This window comes from Pan troglodytes, chromosome 15 (assembly GCF_028858775.2).
Source record: "Pan troglodytes isolate AG18354 chromosome 15, NHGRI_mPanTro3-v2.0_pri, whole genome shotgun sequence".
Taxonomy (NCBI): domain Eukaryota; kingdom Metazoa; phylum Chordata; class Mammalia; order Primates; family Hominidae; genus Pan; species Pan troglodytes.
Genome location: NC_072413.2, coordinates 46188294 through 46202980, shown reverse-complemented (window position 1 = coordinate 46202980; position 14687 = coordinate 46188294). Strand labels below are relative to the sequence as shown.

Sequence of the window (14687 nt, the reverse complement as noted above, 5' to 3'; positions counted from 1 at the left end):
ATACAGAAAATTTAGGAAGCATTTACTATGCTACTATTTGGCTGAAATCAATTCCACTAGGTGTAATAATTGGTAAATAACAAAAGCCATTATATAATTGAGTACTAACTTTTAGAGAAGAGAAAGGTAAATAGTTTATGAGTAATGAAAGCTTTGTGGAGCAGTTGGCCGTTTCCCAGAACTTTTAACAATATGAATTGTTGGGCTCAAGTGATGAGTGCTTTCAAAGTTTGGGTAATTAACAGAGGTGGGTATGTTCTCAGGACAAAAAGCAGAACAGATCATATCATACTGGTTAATCTACATTTGTAATTTAAATAAAAATTAGCCAAATATTCAGATCTTTCAGGTCAAAATAAATCTTCAATCTACCATTGTGGTTGTTGATGGTTAATTCTAGGAGCAAAGACTTTAAACCTCACTTATAAAGCAATTAACAAATTTACCACTTTTCTTTCAATTATAAATATAGCTAAGGTGAGATAATTTATTCTGATCTATTATTAGATGCTATTTAAATATCTAGATTCTGAAATATTTACACATTACAATATGAGAACAAAGATCACTGCCTTATTTAGTTTCCAAGATATCCATATAAGGAAAATCAAAAGAAAAAAACAAACACAAGAATTCTACTAGTTTTATACACTATTTTTCAAGTTGTAATTATTATGGACATCTTTTATAAAGAAGTTTAAGTCATCTCCAGAAATGAAATTATTTTAATTTTAACAGAAAGTATGTACAAAATTTCTGTTCGGGTACCCAAAATAGAAAAAATAAAATAAAAGCAAGCCCTCAAGAAATTACTTGGCAGGTTTATTTATTTATTTTTTTTTTTTTGGTCACTTGAACTGCTTTTCCAAGTTTAGTAAAGATCCACCTTCTGTATCCAGATACAAATTGCTTCTGGACAAGATAATATTCCCAGCTTTACAACCACTATACATGTTTACAGGTAGGGATTACAACACGTGGCCATGTTTATTTCTAAAATGCCCAACTAAACATTAGAGCCCTGTCATTGAATCTGAGACATGGCTGTTAGTACAAATTTTGTTGATTTTGTCACTTTCCTGATATTCCATGGAAATATAGCTACTCTGGTCGGAGGTGACCATAAAAGGTAACTTCATGTTCTAATAAAAACTAAAACAACAAAGTACTAAGCTCCTGCTATTTATTCATGTCAGTATAAAATTTGTCAAGCAATTACTGTAATAGCAAACACTAAAATTATCTACTGAAATGTAAAAGAAAACTTTAGTATAACAAGGGGCAAATAAAGTATAGTTATTTTACTTCTGATAGTCAAGTATTGATTTTTGGCTGAAACCTTTACAAGACTTGTAGTCAAAGAGTAAGTATCCTGTTGACTGGACTATGATAAGCTTCAGGATAGGAGTGAATTTCTTAGTATGAAGACTTTTACTATTTCAGATGAATATTAATACAATAAATAGGAAATATCTTTCTACTGTTTGATTATAATATTCTTTAGTGTCATAGTGTCCTATTGCCATTATTTAAAATATGTATAAACATTTCCAGAGCAATTCCAATAATATAAAAAATGAAAGAGAATTCAAAAGAAAATATCAGAGAAACACAGTACAGAATTACTGATTACCATGTGCATATCACAACTGATTTTTGCTTTCTATAACTAATCAATAATAGATTGGCTTCAAGGCTAAAATATTATCAAAGTTGACTTTTTCAAGGTGATCTGACTGTAAATATGTAGAATGCAGCTTTCTAAATGTTTTTAAAGATTTCAGTTAGATTAACAAAATGGATACCTGAAAACCCATAAATGATCACATTACTTTACTGTGAAAATGATCACAGGTCCAAGAAACTTCTGGATAACAAAATAAACATCAGGGCAGAAAATAAAGAAAATAACGATTATACTTGCAGGTGCGCCATATTGGTGAGATGAATTTAAGTATACATGTTTATTTCCTCAAAAAGATATATTTTACAAAGTAGATAAACTACTGCAAATGAAAGCATTGAGTACATGAATTGAGACTTTAGAGAATACAGTTGACCCTTGAACAACACAGGTTTGATTGGTGTGGCTCCAATGATATGTGGATTTTTTTTCAATAAATATTTCAGAAAACTTTTTGGAAATTTGTGCCAATTTGAAAAAAACCTTGCAGACAAACCCATAATCTAGAAATATCAAAAAAATCAAGAAAACAATTATGCCATGAATGCATAAATATATGTAAATACTAGTGTATTTTATCATTTACTACCATAAAATATGCACAAATCTATTATAAAACATTAAAATCTATCAAATCTTAGGCACATAAACACTCCCAGACTTTACATGGCACCATTCACAGTTAAGGGAAATACAACCAAGCATAAAGATGCAGTATTAAATCAAAACTGCATACAATTAACTGTAATACATTCTGTACTCCTATTGCTATTGCAGTGAACTCAAGTGTTGGGAGTATCTGCTTAAAATGCTATGAGATATTAATCATGTCCAATTGTGCACTGAGCAGTTTGTCTATTCAGTAAAATGCATATTGCAGTAAAAGTGATCTCTCTGTGCTTCTCTTGTATTTTTCATCGTGTTTAGTGTAACACTGCAACCCTTGAATAACACCACTGGACCCCTACGAAGTGCCAGTAGTGATGCTGAAAGTGATCCCAAGCAGAGAAAAATCATGACATTACTAGAAAAAGTTGAATTGCTTGATGTGTACTGCAGATTGAGGTCTGTAGCTGCGATTGCATGCCTTTTCAGACAGATGGTTCATCGTGTAAATGGATGATGTAAACTTATGGTACTGATAAACACAAAACAGTGCAGACTGTAAATGTATTTTCTCTTTCTTATCATTTTCTTAATAAGAGTTTTTCCTCTAGCTTAGTTCATTGTAAGCATAGAGTATATAATACATATAACATACAAAATATGTGTTAATCAAATGTTTTATGTTAGCGGTAAGTAAGGCTTCTAGTCAGAAGCAGAAGTCTTACTGCTAACGTAAAACAGTTGATTAACACATATTTTGACTTTTGACTCCCCTAAAACTTAATTACTAACTACTATCTATACTTAAGTTTAGGGAAAGTAAAAAATTATACAAAAATTTTCAACTGTGTTGAGATAGGTACCACTAACTCCCAATTTGCTTGAAGGTCACATTTACTAGCTTTTTAGTTTGTTATTTATCATCACACTTCATTAACATGATATAATCTAAATCAAAAAAATGTGTGTGTTTTCAGCATGTTAGGTACTATGAATGCCTAACATGGTACAGTGTGTTAGGCACATAACACATATGACACCATCCTTGACTTCAAGCTGTGTAAAACCTTAGTCAAGAATAAAAACTTATATTTGCAGAAACCATAAAGGACATTATAAAGCACATCATAATTACAAACCAAAATATAGGTTTCAGATGATGCCATGTTTGAAGTTAAAACATAGGAGAAATCAATGTGCCCCAGAGTGCTTCAATAGGAAAAGCCTCCTGGCTGAAGAGAGACTTCAGATACATCCTGAAAGATAAATTAAGATTGGCTTATGGGAACAGAGAGAAGTTGTCCAAGAAAGCAGTAATTCCAACATTTATGTTACCTAGTGTGACCTAAGTAGCTAACTAACAGTATACAAATAGAAAAAAATCATCCCTAAAGTATGAATAAATATACAAAAATTCATAATCGTAGTAGAATCAAACTTAAGAATGTCTCATATTCTACACTACGATTTAACACATTTAGCTATAACCAGAAGAAACAAACATGAAAAAATTAGTAAAAGAGAAACCAAGAATACAAAAATTCCCATGCACTCTTACATGATAAGAAGGTACAACTTAAAGAAAATTAAATGTGATTAAAAATTAACAGGAAAAAATGAAATAGAAAAAAGTGAATTCAATACCAAGAAGAATGGTTGCTATTACAGAACTGGGACATTGACATATAGATCCAAGGCAATATTAAAAAAATACAATCATGTCTTCATGTGGAGAAGATTGACCCTATGGACATCACAGTCCCAAACATGCTGACGACACAACACAATTTTATTTATTTTATTTTTACTATTTTTTTTTTTTTTGAGATGAAGTTTCGCTCTTGTTGCCCAGGCTGGAGTGCAGTGGCACAATCTCGGCTCACTGTAACCTCAGCCTTCCAGGTTCAAGCGATTCTCCTGCCTCAGCCTCCTGAGTAGCTGGGATTACAGGCACCTGCCACCATGACCAACTAATTTTTTGTATTTTTAGTAGAGATGGAGTTTCACCATGTTGGCCAGGCTGGTCTTGAACTCCTGACCTCAGGTGATCAACCCACCTGGGCTCCCAAAGTGCTGGGATTACAGGTGTGAGCCACTGCGCCGGGCCCATTTTTTTGAAGTTTCTTTCAGGAGAAGAAATCTACGAGACCCTGACTCTTCCTGTATGCCATTGATGAGTATGCTAATAATTTAAGACCCTGACAGCTTTTAACTCAGACCTTTTTTCATGGTTGTTTTTGTAGTGAATGAACTTGAGAGATAAGTAACACATTACCTTGGATAGAGAATAGGCTTGCCTCTACGCACCATAAAATAAGTGAAACCCCAAGTTCATGTCTCCATTACTGTAATGAAACCAACTGAGTGTACAGACATCTATAGAGGCCCTTTGTGTTGCCTACCAATGGGACATGGGGGTCATGGAGAATCAAAGCACACGAACATCAAGCTCTGGACACTGCTTTTGCTGTTAAAAAGTTTGTCTCTGACACAGGAGTCTCGTCTTTTGCCACGATTCATGAAACATTAACAGGCCATCAAATCATCTTGTAAGTAGAATAAAATCTTAGACTCACCCTGAGAGTTTCTGGATATTAAGACTTGAAGTTACACAGTTCTCTTCACCCAAAAAATAATATAACCAAAATAAAATCACAACAAAATAAAAATAATAGCAATGAACATTTACGGGGTACTAACTATAAGCCAGGCATTGTGCTACATGATTTACTTATGTTAATTCTTTTCTCATAAAAATCTAACAGGTAGCCACAATTGATTACTTCCAATTTTCTGGTGGAGAAAATAAGACCCTAGGAGATTTTATCACCTGCCCAATATTACACAGGTCATAAGTGAAAGAATTGGAATCCATATGTAAACACTCTAGTTCCAGATCCAGTGTTCTTTCCTACCAGGCTATATCATCTTAATTAGTGCACAACTAAACATTCCAGTGTTTTGATACTAATGCTATTGATTATAGTGTTGATTATAATGAAAAGTATACACTAAAATATATTGTTTGTTGATTGCTCTCACCTGTGGCCAAAATCTATGGTCCTTTTTCAAAATGTGTTAAATGAAATGCAATTGAGCATTCTTACAGTTTTTCCTACTGAAACTTCTTCTTTCAGCATTATTCTGTCTCCTAATTATTTGATTCCATTTATAATTCAAACGTTTATGCTTTCAAAGACTTTTAGATCACTAAACAGATTTATCCTTGTTTATTCAAATGTTAACTTTATTTATGCAAATATTTGTATAATTTTTCATAATTGACTCATATAAAAGGTTCAGGATTCTCAATTAAAGTAACAGAATAAGAAACCTCTATAAATAAGCAATCTTCCATATTTTAGGGAGTAAAATCTTACATGGCACATAGATACAGGAATCGCTGTTCTTAAACTGACATCTTTTTGTACTGCAAGTTATTTAAGAAAATAGGAATAGAGTTCCAGAAAGAATAACTATCTCTGGGAAATGATTCAAGATAGCCTTAGGCTAAATCTTTGACATTCATTTTTTTGCTCAGCGTAAAGGTTCTGATGGTAACATAAAATAGGCTGTGCAAGCTCAGAACTGATCTCAGAAGGAAATGGGAGTATGAAGGGCCAATAAATTAAACTAAATGAGGTGATTTAAAAAAATAAATGGTTATTGATATCTTTATAAAAAAGAAAAATGAGCTATTGATACTAATCTGCCATCTCTCAACAGACAACTATATCAAGGATCTAGGAGGGGATGCACTCCAATTACTGCTGTTAGCAGTGCAATGCTGCCATTTTATTTTTTATCAGTCATTAGTACAGCAAAGTACAAAGTGTATCTATGCTTTGTAAGCAATGACACATAATGTGTATTTTTTTGCATTGCAATAAGGAAAATAAATGCTATGTGTATAAAATAGTCCATTTTTAGAAATTAAGCCATTTGTAAATTGACATGATACTGTTCAAATGTTCCCTTAAGTGTATCTGTCTACCTGAAAAGATAATTGAACTGAAAGTTTTATTTGAGTGCATTGCTTCTGTCTACCCCAAAGAAGAGAGAACTAGTTTCTTATGTTTAGTAATCATATTAGGATATCTTAGAAAAATATATTTACAGATAATCTTTTTTTGGTCATGTTTCTTCTAAATAAAATTAATTTTGATGACTGGCTCTTTAGATTTATTTTTTCTCTTATTTCTCAGGAGATTGTGGGGATTTAAGATGCTTAATAACATGCAAAAAACATATAGCTGGGAATGGGAGCAATAAATCCCAAAAGTGAATCAGGAGAGATGATGAGGGGCTTCCACAACAATTAGCTGAAAAATCTAGAGTTACTGAGGGCAAACATCAATTAAGTTTTGATGAGACTTACGATTTTCATTTTCTGATGATTCTTAGCTTTCTCTGTGAGTCGCCATCATTCTAAAGCTTACTCTTTATATGGGCTCAAGATAGCTCCAATAGGTACCATACGCACACTTCATATGATCTAAAAAAAAAAAGATTTATTCTGTAAAATATTGGAGATCATTTTGACTGAATCATCTTATGGCACATATTCAACAATGTGCTAAAGGAACTGAGACTGCACTGGTAAGTTAAGAACAAGTTGTGTATTCCCATGGAGTATCTATCTTGGAGGCTGGGATCAATCCTATGCAGAGTAGCTTTTTGCAATGAACAGATTCAGTGTGTGGCCTTGGAATAAGATATTTTGGGTAGAATAAGTCTAAAGCAATGAGCAGGCTTTTATTTAATAATTGATAAAACATAGGTTGAGAGTAGCAAATAAATTACCCACGTTCAAATTTTAGGAAGCTGCATAGTTGGGAATCAAAGACAATTATTTTCCAACTCCAAAGTTTGTGTTTCCTTTCCTTTTTCTTCTTCTTTTTTTTTTTTTTTTTTTCCAGACAGAGTCTCGCTTGTCACCCAGGCTGGAGTACAGTGGTGTGATCTCGGCTCACTGCAACCTCCATCTCCTAGGTTCTCCCTCCCTAGCCTCCTGAGTAGCTGGGATTACAGGTGTGTGCCACCACACCTGGCTAATTTTGTGTGTGTGTGTGTGTGTGTGTGTGTGTGTGTGTGTGTGTGTGTGTGTTTAGTACAGACAGGGTTTTGCCATGTTGGCCAGGCTGGTCTCCAACTCCTGACTTCAGATGATCCGCCCAACTCGGCCTCCCAAAAAGCTGGGATTACAGGCATGAGCCACCACACCCGGCATGTGTTCCCTTTTCACATGCAGCATTACTTCCTACAAAGTTCACTAACTTTTTCTGGGACTACTCTGGCTGTTCAAGGAAAAATGGAATTCAAGTGTCCTCCATGTGGGTGAGTTGATCATTTCCCCCAACTTGTGATCATTCATCTGAAGAAGGTGTTTGAGATTATTCTTAGTTAGTTAAAATTACCAACTACTTAAAATTCTATGCTCACAAAAGCATGTTACTAGATGCCATGGAAGACACAAAATTTTTGTTATTATACTTTAAGTTCTAGGGTACATGTGCACAACATGCAGGTTTCTTACATAGGTATACATGTGCTACGTTGGCTTGCTGCACCCATCAACTCGTCATTTACATTAGGTATTTTTCCTAATGCTATCCCTCCCCCAGCCCCCGACCCCCTGACAGGCCCTGGTGTGTGATGTTCCTCGCCCTGTGTCCATGTGTTCTTGGTGTTCAATTTCCACCTATGAGTGAGAATATGTGGTATTTGGTTTTCTGTCCTTGTGATAGTTTGCTGAGAATGATGGTTTCCAGCTTCATCCATGTCCCTGCAAAGGACATGAACTCATCCTTTTTTATGGCTGCATAGTATTCCATGGTGTATATATGCCACATTTTCTTAATCCAGTCTATCAGTGATGGATATTTGGTTTGGTTCCAAGTCTCTGCTATTGGGAAGATAAAAAAATTTTATATGGCCTTCCAGAGACTTAAATATAAGGACACATACACTGAAACAAAATTAAAAACAGCATACAATAGTAATACAAAACTGAAAACTGTTACTTTATATGTGATTATGTGTCTGGAATTGGTTCTTTCCAGTGAGTTCTTGGTCTCGCTGACTTCAAGAATGAAGCTGCAGGCCCTCGCAGTGAGTGTTACAGTTCTTAAAGATGGTGTGTCTGGAGTTTGTCCTTCAGATGTTCTTATGTGTCCGGAGTTTATTCCTTCCGGTAGGTTTGTGGTCTTGGCTGACTTCAGGAGTGAAGCCGCAGACCATCCCAGTGAGTGTTACAGCTCTTAAAGGTGGTGCATCCACAGTTGTTTGTTCCTCCTGGTGGGTTCGTGGTCTCACTGACTTCAGGAGTGAAGCTGCAGACCTTTGCAGTCAGTGTGACAGCTCATAAAGGTAGTGCGGACCCAAAGAGTGAGCAGCTGCAAGATTTATCGTGAAAAGCAAAAGAACAAAGCTTCCACAGCGTGGAAAGGGACCCGAGTGGGTTGCGCTGCTGGCTGGGATGGCTCACTGCAACCTCTGCCTGGGCTGTGGTGAATCCAAGATTCCACTCCTGCCACCTTAACTGCAGTGGGGGTAGAGAGGATTACTGAGTATGGTCCTCCCCACAGAGTCGATAGATGGGGAGATAGAGGGGAGAGATTTGACCAACACTAGATCTCCTGGTTGAAACAACTCTGTTCCCTTTTCTCTGTCACATCCTTCAGGTAGGTTTTTAAGGTTTTGTTGATATTTTGCCAAAAAAGTTATATCTTTGACCAAGTTGGCCGTTTCCTGATCAAGTGGGAGGTCATTTGTGAGAAAAGGTCATCCATACAGCATTTCATATGGACTGAGCCCCATTTTGTGAGGAGAATTTCGGATTCTCAATAAGGCCATGGGCAAAAGAGTAGGCCATGGGAGATGAGTTTCTTGTGTTCGTTTCCTTAAGTGCCTCTTGAGTGTTTCATTTGCCTTCCCGATCTTCCCTGAGAAATGTGCTCCAGGCTCAGTGAGGTGATGTTGTATCCCTAGCACCCTGGAAATTCCGTGAGTTATCATGGCTTTAAAAGCCAGATCATTGTCACTCTGTAAGCTTTGTGGCAGCCCAAATCTAGGAATTATTTCATGAATTAGGGTCACATTTAATCACTTCCTGAGCATTCTCAGTCTTGCAGGGGAAAGCTTCGATCCAATTTGTAAAGGTATCAACACAGACCAACAAGTATTGAAATCCCTTTGACTTAGGCATATGGGTGAAGTCTAACTGCCTGTCCTCTCCAGGATAGTGACCTATTCTCCTGAGTAGCTGGGATTACAGGTGTGCACCACTGCACCCGGCTAAGTTTTTTGTATTTTTAGTAGAGACGGCGTTTCACCATGTTGGCCAGGCTGGTCTTGAACTCTTGACCTCAGGTAATCAGCCTGACGTGGCCTCCCAAAGTGCTAGGATTACAGGCATGAGACTCCACGCCCGGCCCAAATCACAGTATTTTTAATGAAAGTTTAACTGTTTTGAACAATATTTAGAACAATATGCAAGTTAAGATAACATGCCTCACACTTGAAGATAAGGAATTGGAATTCAAATTATTTTCCACTGCAATTTCCCTTTTATGAGAATAATAGTTGCATAGGACTTCAAAAATGTAAGTACTCCCAATAACAACATAGAAACAAACAGACATAATAAAATATAATAATATAGTTTAACCCAAAATATTGAGAATATTTAAAATGTAATCAATACAAAAATGAATGGTTTACATTCTTTTCTCATTCTGTTATAAAAACGGTATATTTTACACTTGTAGCATCTCTTACTTCAGACTAGCCACATTCAAATGTTCAATAGCCACATGTATCCTGTGGCTACTATATTAGGCAGGGTAAGTATACAGTGATGGCACAGGAAACAATGGCATGAAAAGCAATGATGTAGTTTGTGGCTCATATTAAAGCTGTTATAAGACTTTCTAGTATCAAAATATGCCTCTCTGACAAGTACTGCCAATGAAAATATGCCAGTATTATTTTTTAAATATTGAATAATGCCATATAGTCATTTTTACTGGGACAAAATATTTAAATTGTAGACAACAGATAATGCACAACAATGTGGTTAGTGAATTCTAGGATTTTCATTTTTGTGCTTATGTTTATTCCCTGGATTGACGTTGCTTTTGCAAATATTTTATAAATTATATCTCTAATTTATGATCGTTGTATAATCCTGATATATTAGAGATTTTTTAAAGCATTCTGAAATCAATTTGAAAATGCAAGGTTACTGTTACCTCTTTAAAAATGTAGATATAAGATAGTAGTGAATTAAAATTTAAATTCAGCCATGACTGGAAAAACTTTACTGTAATCTTTAGAGATTTTGAATTTCTGTCAAAAAATAGCTAAAATTATTTTAAAAACATATTTGAACATCTAAGATATTATGAAACATATAGGTATTTTGTATTCAATGTTTAAGAAATTGTGAATTAAACCCAATCGCTGGTTCCCTGTAAATTTAACACACATTAAGATAATGTTTTGTAATTCATCTAAAAAATAAAAATATCTTAGTGTTCATTTCAGAAACTTCAGATCAGTTTATTAGAAGAGTATTGACCAAATACCATACCTAAAAATCTCTAATTATTTATAAGCACTTATTTGTATAAAGATTACCTCCCTATTTTGTGACAACAACAAAAAGAAATGTAGCAATGAATTAGATAATGAGGCAGACAATATTGCTCTTTCATCTGAAATCACCATAGCAAATTTCGTGCTAGTCTAACTGCTTCATAGTGCTTTACTGTCCTCTTAGTAAATAAATATCAAATTTGAACTTTATTCAGTAAAATTAGGCTCACTTTTATCCAGTTGATACATTGAGTACATTTATATGTTTTTATCTGCAAACAGGGTTTCATTAATGGATACAATTTAAAAACAAGGAATTAGATGATAATCATGTAATGGCTGATCCTCAATTTAATTCAGTAGGCATCAGTTAACTAACATCCTGGCATCACGGAAACAGAAAAGAATAAAAGGAAAAAGAAAAGGAAAAAAGAGAACACGTTATTAAGAATGAATTTGTGTTTCTATAAAATGATTTTTAAGGATTTGATATGACCTATACCTAAATTTAAAGACTTTGACTATTATTACGCTCACGCTAAAAAAAGTGTGCTTTAAAATAAAATAAAAGCTCATGCTAATGCAGAGGGCGGGCATGTAAAATCCTAGCAGCAAGGAATTTCGCTATATCAACCCTCATTAACTGAAAATTTGGTGACAGCTTTCTCACTAGCATAAAGGAATATCTCCAGAAGAAAATTCCTAAGGTAATCTGGGACAGATAAAAGAGTGGGAAAATAGTATATCTAAAACAGGCCATCAAAATATGACTATTTCAAATGTATAGCAATTCTATGCTTCATCCTTTCCTGTTCGACTAAGATTTCTGATATCTCACAAAAGATTACGGCATGGCAATCTAACAAAGCTAACCTGCATACTTCTGCTACACTAATGGGTACTTTTTCATTGTGTGATTCTTTAAAAATTCTGTCAAAGTATCTTTGCAAAAAGAATACAAAAAAGGCAGACATAGTTCCTCATTTATGTTTTGTCAGTTACTTTTGATGTGCAAATGTTAAAATACTCTGGGTTATATCATTTCTAAAGCTGTACTTGAATATTCAGAAATAAATAAATAAATGAAGCCATGAGAGTTTCATAAAGCATTAAGAGCAAGCAGAATGTGGGTCACTAATCAAGGTGTGACTGACTCAACCAAATACCTTCCAATCACATTTATCATTTCACCACTAGCAAGTTATTTCCTTTGATAAAGCATTGCCCTGTTTTCATAGCGCTGTTTTAAAATGTAAGATCGCTTGAGAGGGAATCATACAATGTCTATAACACTAAGTTTATTATTATATTATTAGGGCAGCTGAGCCCAGCAAGCATGAATGGCCTCTGAAATTAGAAGGAGGAGCTGAAGATTGAGCAGGAAAAGTATCAAGGGTAGTGATTAGGAGTCAGAAAACATATATTGCCTTCATCGTATTTTTCTGAGTGCTGACCCGAATGTCTCAAAAAAAAAAAAACCATAAATAAAAATACTACCAATTTTTAAACATTTGCATTTACATGGGGATGGGAATAGTGTGGGGGATATGACAACAAATATTCAAACAGCAGTTCCCAGTCTGCACTGCATGAAGTGCCTAAATATCCAAAATAGAAGATTTGTAGTCTGATTGGCTTGAAGAACCAGTACACATGGTTTGGATAACAATAGCCACTGAGAGGAAATCGTAGAGAAGAAAGAGACAGAGAGCCTCTGGAATTCTCCCTGACTTTCTTGTGGCCCATCATTATCATTGCATTTTTACTGAGAAATTGCATATTTACATTGCAAGCTCATCAGATTGTGTACAATGGTGTGGATAGTAAACTACAGTATTTTCATTTTCATGCCAAAGTTTGTGAGCCAGACTGGTGTTAGCTGTTGGCACAAATATTTTCATTAATTCCTATTTAAGTTCTAAGTATATAATGGCTCCTTTGGAACATGTGGAATTTTCTCTGAGGTGCATAGGAAATAATTTAATTATGTCTGAATTTTAAGTTTACACAGGGACTAATAGGAGACAATAAGGAGTCCAAATAGTTCTTCTTATTAGGAAAATATCTATTTACTACCAAGTAAGTCTTGCCACTATTCTAAAAAGATGAGGCGATAGGTAAAACAGTAAAGAATTATAAACAGAACTTTTGGACTGTATCTATAAAATGTAAACGGAAAGACATTTCATGGTGTATTTCATTTTTTATGTTCTATGCAATTAATTGTCACAGTTATTTACATCACTATGCAATTGATTTGGTTTTAGCCCCTGTTAGCTTCAGAATGAGAAAACTGTGTATGCAAAGGTGGTAATTTTGAAAATGCAACAACGTATTTATATCAACTAGGGATTATCTCCATGGTTTAAAGACAGAGTTATTTTGTCGTTTTTGCAAATATGCTAATTGTGCCTTGTCATTGCAGATTTCAGAGAAGAAACTGTTACCTAGTTAGTTTTTTAATACATACTGAAACAAGAATTTAGACTCAAGTTCCTTGTACTTAAACAGTTGCAAACCAAGAAATAGAATGATAGAATAAGAGTCTTCCTTTTGAGCTTCAGGTTTTTGGGGAAAAAAAATTCTAAAATAAAATTTATCTTTTTAAATAACTATCTTAATGCGTTTATTTCAATGTTATGAAAGCAATTTAATCATCAGGATAAGCAATATTCAAACATTTCCTATTTGGTAGTCCCTTAGAAGCAGCCAGGAAAATATTTGTAAGGTACTTTATTTTTTATATCAGCAACTGAAATAAGATTTGAAAAGTACCTGAAGGTAAGAGCTCCTAAACTACATCCAAAACATTACTGGAGAATCTGTAAATAAAAGGGACTCATTCCCTTTAGGCTGCTTGTGTTACCGGCAGTGAGTCTGTACGGGTCTGTGGCAACCTCAATTCTCGCCTCCTCAAAAGAAAGAATTCGACTGAGGGGCGTAAGGCAGAAGGAGAGATAGGGGCAAGTTTCAGAGCAGGAGTGAAAGTTCATTTAAAAAGCTTTACAGCATGAATGAAAGAAAGGAAACTATACCTGGAAGAGGGCCAAGCGGGCGACTTGAAGGACAAGTACTGGTTTTGACCTTTTAACCTGAGGTTTTATACTTTGGCGTACTTCCGGGGTCTTTTCCCCTTGCGATCCGCTGTCCGCATGCGCAGCACCTGCTAGTACTTGGAAGATGGGCATGCGCAGTGTGCTTACTGGAGTTGTAGGCATGCTCACTTGAGGCGCTCTTCCCTTACCAGCCAAATGTCATATACCAGTTAAGGGGTCATTTTGCCTTTTAGTGCGCATGTGTGAGTCCACTTGCCAGACTCCTGAGATCTTACTGGGAAGCTGCTGGTCACCCGCTTTAGGTTTTTTTCGTGGACTTGGACTTGCACCTTTCCCTGGAGCAAGCTGTGACCAATTATTATTCTAGAGAGACAGTTAACAGCTGCCTGACGATCACCTGATGGTCACCTGACATATCTGGTTTGGATGAGATGACCTCTCCTACCCTGTTTATGTCTGACTGGCTACCTACTGTAACATTCGAATGTTGCCTTCTCATAAATAAATGTTAATATAATACCTTAATGTACATCGCTTTCACTATTTCAGTCCTAGTTGCTAAATAACTTTATAATAAATAATTGACACCATTTTCTTTAACTGGCAGATCTCCTGAAATAATTTTTTTTTTCTAAAAAACCAGCATGAAAAGGAAGTGTGCTGAAAGCTCTTAATGAAAAATTAGTCCCAAAGAGCAGATTTTTTTTCCCAGCCTAAAGGATTGCTTTTTAGCGAAATTATCA

General features: G+C 35.1%; 1 long non-coding RNA gene across 1 annotated transcript in view; it reads right to left on the bottom strand.

Moving 5' to 3' along the window:
• LOC104002028 (uncharacterized) overlaps positions 1 to 14053 on the bottom strand; it is a 30477-nt gene extending 16424 nt beyond the window's left edge. The window contains exons 1-2 of the long non-coding RNA XR_674052.4: positions 13924 to 14053; positions 6669 to 6785 (exon numbers count right to left, since the gene is read on the bottom strand). This is a non-coding gene — a long non-coding RNA (uncharacterized LOC104002028). The remainder of the gene's footprint in view (positions 1 to 6668; positions 6786 to 13923) is intronic.
• Positions 14054 to 14687: the final 634 nt, after the last annotated feature.